At 32.0% G+C, this 6,641-nt stretch overlaps 1 long non-coding RNA gene across 2 annotated transcripts in view; it reads left to right on the top strand.

Annotated features, from left to right (window-relative positions):
* The window catches only part of LOC141446518 (uncharacterized), a 37,691-nt gene that overhangs the window by 23,703 nt on the left and 7,347 nt on the right, over positions 1 to 6,641 (top strand). For both annotated transcript variants that reach the window (XR_012453775.1, XR_012453774.1), the window contains exon 6: positions 4,561 to 5,249. This is a non-coding gene — a long non-coding RNA (uncharacterized lncRNA). The remainder of the gene's footprint in view (positions 1 to 4,560; positions 5,250 to 6,641) is intronic.

Raw genomic sequence — 6,641 nt, 5'->3', positions numbered from 1 at the left:
AGAATTCTCAAAAAACTGGGGAAAAAAAATTTGGTAAAGGGCCACTCCTGATAGATCAAAGTTTTTCACAAAAATCTGATTAGCACTTAAACTTAATTATAAATTTGAACTATCTGAATTTTTTGTTTTTTTAAATTGAGTTACGATGACCACACACAGACTAATTTGTGAAAGAAAACTTTATCTTAAACAGAGAACACTATTTTCTGTGTAAACTCAAAATTCAAAAAACTGCGCAATTTAAGGAAGTAAAGGAATAGAAAGAAGAAAGTAAAAATACGAATAAATTTCTTTCACCATCGATGTTACAAATATTACTCATTTCAATTTGATAGTTTACTTAATAACTTTTGGTATTAAATAGATCTTAGATTAGTAATTATTACGGCCGGAACAGGTGTATAGCGTAGTTTAATTTTTAGTTGAAAATATTAGACATTAGTGTTACCATTCACTTTGTGTGATTGTTACATGTGATATTGTTACTCTGTAATTTAGTTAATTACTGTATGTGATATGGGGAAATTTGTATTTAATGATTCTAAAATTATCAATTTAATATTTATGTTATTTTCAACGCCTATTTACGCTTCAAAGTTTTGGAAATCATTTGTCGAATTTCGCTATTTTTTTCTTTTTGCGCATCAACAGCTGAGGTTATTAGCGCCCGGAGCTTTTTTCAGTGCACTGCCGGCCTCTGGAGAGTGTTCTCTCGTTACAGACAACACTGTCCATCACCGGACAGTGAGCTGTAAGAAGCTCCTAGGAAGAGAAAATCTAAGGGTCAGCTGCTGGATTCGAACCCGGGACCTCCGCGTGGGAGTCCAGTATGCTAACCTCATAGCTAATCCCTTCCCTGAATTTCGCTATTATTATGAACTTTGTTATTATATAATGTTTTTTTTTTGTCTGTTCTTTTAATTCAATGTTTTGAGCATTATGATATACCATTTCACTCTTATCTCCAACATTTAGTTTCTTTTTTTTTTTAGATATTCTGCTAAAACACATACAAAATCAAAGAACATGCACTAAAAACAGGTTTATCGTTTTCTGAGTTCCTCAAAATATGAAAAATCCAATTTAATACTTTTTTGGACTGTCTTAATTCTCTCTTAATTACAATTAATAGTAGTTTTATGATGAAAGTGTAGGTATTTTTCACATTAAATTAAATTTAAATCGACCCATTATTTTTTATTCCTTATTTCGTGTATTCAACTTGGTAAATTGCGGTAATAATTTGGAGGCCCACAGCAGATAATTTTTGTGTATTACTTTAATGTTATATTTTTTAACAGTAATCAGAAATATAAATTTCTTAGGCCAAGAATTTACCACCATACTTAGAAAATACATTTAGAGAAATAACCCATTCAAACAGGAATCTCCTCAAATGTCCCAAAGTGTTATTAGTATTCATTCGTTTCACGTTGAAAAAATATTTGCATTCCCTTAAGAAAAAAAAATTCACAGTCATCGAGAGAAGAATCTATTAGCATATTAAATATGCTTATATTTTTACAAACTGCTTTAAAATATTTCTGGCTATTAATTTCTTACTTTATTTATTTTGTAGACTTGTCAGGTTTGTGTTAATCTGTAATCCTCGAGTTTATTGTCGTTCTTAACAAAATAATCTCATTGAATTTAGAAATAAAGTTCTCCCGATAAACTTTCTCACCTGACTAACTCTTCGAGGTAGTAGTCCTCGAAATCGACTGGTACCTGTAGCCTCGACCTCGCGTGGTTAATGTTTGCAGAATTTGTGGATGTGAAAGTGTCTCTGGTATCTCTTGTACACTTTTTTTAGAAACTAGGAGGATAGGAGAGTGAAAAGTAAAAGAATATTAATAACAATCTAATAGTTAGCAAGATTAACTTAGTGATTAGAGCCGGATTTTCCGCAGAAAGACACCCTCCGGGCAGTATTCTCTCATTAAGAACACATTGTCCATCTTGCCTACTATTTCAGAATACTGTACGACTCTGTGTGTTTTATATATGTATTATTTTAATACGAATTTGAGTTTTTAGAAAATCCAAAAGTAACACAGAAAGTACCACATTCTCTTAAAATTTTGTTCGAAAATTCCTCAAATTTTTTTTGTAAACTTCGTGTTTAGATACAAAGGTTTTTTTCAAAATGATTTTTTGGGAAAATTCGTTTTGGGCACTTTGAGCTGTTTTGATCTGTGAGTCAGCTCTTGAGAATTGCTTAATAGAAAAATCTTCAGGCTTTTTGCCTTCACAAGTTTTCAAAATGAAATTTCTCTATGAAAAGTCAAAATCGAAATTTTCCAGTATTGTAATATTTCCTCCTTGTGAAGAATAAGTGTAAGTCATAAACTTAATGGACTACGTTGACGAATGTGACAATGAAACCTACAACCTTTTCTAACCTTGTACAATATACTCGTATGTAGTTTGTGAGAGTAGAATTGTGAAAACATGTGTAGTCCACTTTGGCAGAGTTCCTAATTTCTATCAAGAAGAACAAATAGCAAAGTTTTAGCAAGAAGGAAACTGGGCAAGTTGAGTATCTTGTTTTTTCTTTTGTACTTTTTCCAGAATCTGTCAAAAAAATGCGGCTCTTTAACTTTGTTTACTTTCTAAACTAGATCGTTGCCAAGACGTATTATAGTTTCATGTGAAAAAAGGAGACTGTCTTCTTAGATTTTATGCACCGATAATCTTTGATTTTTTTTTTTTATAATCTTCATTAGTTTCCCAAAAATGTTGAGAGAAAACTCCCACGATTTTCTAATTCTTATGCAAAAGAGCCTAACATCAATTTTGTACATGTTCACTGTAATAAACTTGACTCATGACTTCTGAGTTACTTAAGAACCTCTCTAAAATCAGACTTCTAATACAAATACTGGCCTAAAATACGTTACTTGCTAAGTCAAAATATACTTAGTAGATTGCCTCAAAAAATGTTTTGAACTCACGATGTACAGAGATTATTCTTTCGACTCAGAATTTTGGCAACAAATTTAACACTCAGAAATATTGTGCAGGTGTTAGATCAGTCTGTACAAAGCACATTAGAGTAGAACTCAGAAGATTTCTCATTACTAAAAATTCTGCTAAAATGTTTGTTGTTTTTTTTTACGGCAATTTACTTCTTAAAAGACCCTCTTTTTAACATTTTCGGTACCATGTCATGTTTAAAAAACAGAAACTACCTCTTTGAACAAATGTAATACCTATTATCTTGAGCAATATTGGTGAAATCTTCACTCGTGATGGAATTACTCCACTAGGAAAAAAAACTTGGAAACTATTTAAGCATTAATAATAATAACCTCATTTCATGTACGAATAATATGTAGGATTGTTCGCACTTTTGTATTACAGTTTTATTCGATATCAAAAGTTTAGTACAGTAACGGGAAGACGCAAATTTAAAACGACGTTTTTTTTAGAGCCCGGAGATTTGAGGCTCCTTCGACTTAAGATACTGCAGCATTTTAAAGAATAAACCTTAAGTTCAACTAAACATTTTGTAATAACTTCATTTTAAAGGAAATAGATAAATAAAAAGTCTAATATCAGCTATAATATGTTACTATTCTGTTAATTAGAAAACTATGGACTAGTACAATATAAAAAAGATTATTTAGGGCAATCGCAAATACAGAATTAGTTTTTTTAAAAAAATAAATGAAACTAATAAGGAAGTATATAAATAAATTTAAAGTTGAAATAAACGAATGGGTCGCAAATAATATAAATTTCTTCCTTGTAGAAGAACAGGACAAAAAAAAAAGAAGGCGCTAAGCCAAAAAGAGCTCGCTCTAGTTTATGGTAAATACAGGCCAGTTCAATGGACTCTTGGTCGATTTATTAGTCAAACTGACACATCCAGATATAAGTTTGTTCAGAAAAAAAAAATTTAAAATAAAGTTATGGTAGCAAAAATTCTGAACTTGTTTTCTACCACAACACTTAAGTTTATTGACTTTGCTAAGCTCTGTCAAGGTCACAAAGTGCCACCAGCCCTAACATTCGATTTGTTCCCTCTGCTCATAGTTGTTGCCCGACTGTCTTCTCGCCTAAACGGGAGGTATTTCCTCCCTACTCGTTTACTAATACTAAAAAAAGACAACTTGCCCACGGATATGAATGTTGTCTTAGGTATGGGTGGGGTTATCACTAGTTAGACATCTAAATCTGGAACAATACTATCGCCATTTGTCCCACACTTCCTATTATTTTATTGTTTTCTAATTAAAAATAAAAAATAAAACAATTTTTACTGAATATTTAAGATTCCTTAGCTTCCATTAGGTTTTGAGTCATAGATACGAACTAGATTCATGTAAGGGATTGATATTGAGTGGTTCGTACAGTTATAAATACACTACAACTTAAAACATCTGCTGCGGCTTCATTAAATGTCAATAAAATGTGGGAGACTGTGAAATGAACGAAGTGTAAATGTGAGTGTATCTTTGTTGAGCTGGAGTTAGCCTGTGGGGTTCGATGAAAAATCGGAAGATCCATTTCTAATGTTTGAAATTCTTCTCAATATGATATTTTAAATGTTTTTAGGGTTCATGGTGGAAGTACAGTGGATTGTCAATATGAAAGAGAGTTAAAGAAAAAATAAACACCTTGAACATTGGCTCTTCCATTCAAAAGAAAAGACTGACTTTAAATTTGGGCAAATCAATAAGGTTAAGTTAACTCCAGATTATCATTACTGGCAATAGATCGAGATGCGATCATGGTGTAGTATCTTGTTGATGGATCCGAAGAAGATTTTTATATGATCTGAGGAGGGAGAGAGATGCTGATGCTCTTGATATAACAATGAGAAAAATACTGACGAATCGTTTTAGTTGGCTGACCATACCTAAAAAAAACAACAGAAAACTGAAGAATTTTCTTTGGAAAACCTAACTTTCATTTACCTCAATAATATTAATTAGATCAAACCTTTCTTGGGCTGCAGCTATATCAGCATTCTCGGGGGGGGGGGGATACTGCAATTAATAGTAAGCTATTCTCAAGAAATTTTGGAAAATAAATACGAAAAATCATCAACAAATAGACGAATGGCCGATTTGTACACGATCCAATGGTTGAAACCAGTTTGCAATAGACTATAATTTTCCTATTACTAGAAACGTTTAGACATTTTTTGTTTTCAGTGTAGGTCTTAAAAGTAAAGCTTTATCAATGAAAAGTCAATATTGAAACGATTGAAACGTTCTCAACACTGCAGATATTACAAAAAAGTAAGTACGCAAGACGTATTCATATTCGGGTTATTAATTTCATTTAAACAGGTATTCGTATGAAATATAAAAATAGATAAAAGTAATGATTCATACATACATTATAATTAGAATTTAGAGGTAAGACAGGAAATCAAATAACAATTTAACTAAACGTAATAAACAAGTGATTCAATGAACTTGTTCTTGATTATTGTCGAATTGTTAGGCTGATAATTTGATCGCACAAATTATAGGGTATCTCAGTAAGGAGTTCAGTAATCTTTCAGTAAAATTAATATAATTTAAGGAAATTGGATCTTTTCTAATAAAACTCCATCCAGGTACAAATGATCAAGTTTCGAAATTCAGATTTCAAAAAAAAAATTTTGATGGTTTTGGGTTTAAAAAAAAACAATTGTTTGTGGAACCTTTCTTCGTGTCCTAGAGGTGTACTTTTGTACATATATCACTATATCGAAAAAAACACAGAAAGCTCTAACATTATTTATCCAAGCTAGAACGCTTTTTTGTCAGCCCTTTGTCTTCCGAAAATGTAGCTTTTCTTTAATTATTTAAATATCTTCTTTTATTTTTAAGTATTAATCTCCTCTTACGAACTCGAATGCGTGGAAAAGAAATGTCTTTAGATTGCATTAAAAAAAAAAAAAAAAAAGAGATTGGCACAAAAAAAGGACAGAAGAAGTCAGAGGGTAGAAGTAAGGTTGGCCTTTTGCTATGTCGCGATATGACATTTACACTTTCAATGCGTGGGTGTCATTCCCAGCATTTAAACTTAGGAGGTCTTAAGGGATAGTTGATGTGTACCCTGGGTTTAGGGTACCCGACTGGCTAACTTTATTGCCCGAACGGACACCCACGCATTCGAACTCTTACGAATAAAACAGTAGATACCCTAATACTTTAAATAATTTCGGAAAAACTAAACTTCCGAAAGAAAATTACTGTCTAAAAAGAGTTCTGAGAGTGGTCAAATCATGTTGAAGCTTTCTGAATTTTTCGTGTTGAGATATGTGGTTTTTCTACAATAGTACCCAATAAGACACATTCCCTGAGGATGTTTAGGGCGCAAATAATTGCAAGAGTGTTAATTTAAAATGAAAAAGATTTTTTTTAACTATTATTTTTAGTTGAAGGCTCTAAACAACTAGAAAAACTCGCAGAAACTGTCGCCTGTTCTGGAGACCCTCAAAGGAAGAAAAGTCTGCTATGAACGTTCACACTACTTTTTCTTGACGCCATTTTTTTTTTTTAGTTGGTATTTCTAGTTTAAAGATATCAGCTAAAGGATTTTCCAATCAAGAAATTCGCAGAATTCCTTCCCTGAAAAACCCTTGAGAAAATTCGCTCTTCTGGTCCACGCCATTTACTTCAAAGTCAGTATTTCAGCTA

The sequence above is a fragment of the Rhodnius prolixus genome, unplaced genomic scaffold (assembly GCF_049639745.1).
Source record: "Rhodnius prolixus isolate KJV_2025 unplaced genomic scaffold, Rpr scaffold_7, whole genome shotgun sequence".
Taxonomy (NCBI): Eukaryota; Metazoa; Arthropoda; class Insecta; order Hemiptera; family Reduviidae; genus Rhodnius; species Rhodnius prolixus.
This window is presented reverse-complemented; position numbering and strand designations above follow the sequence as displayed.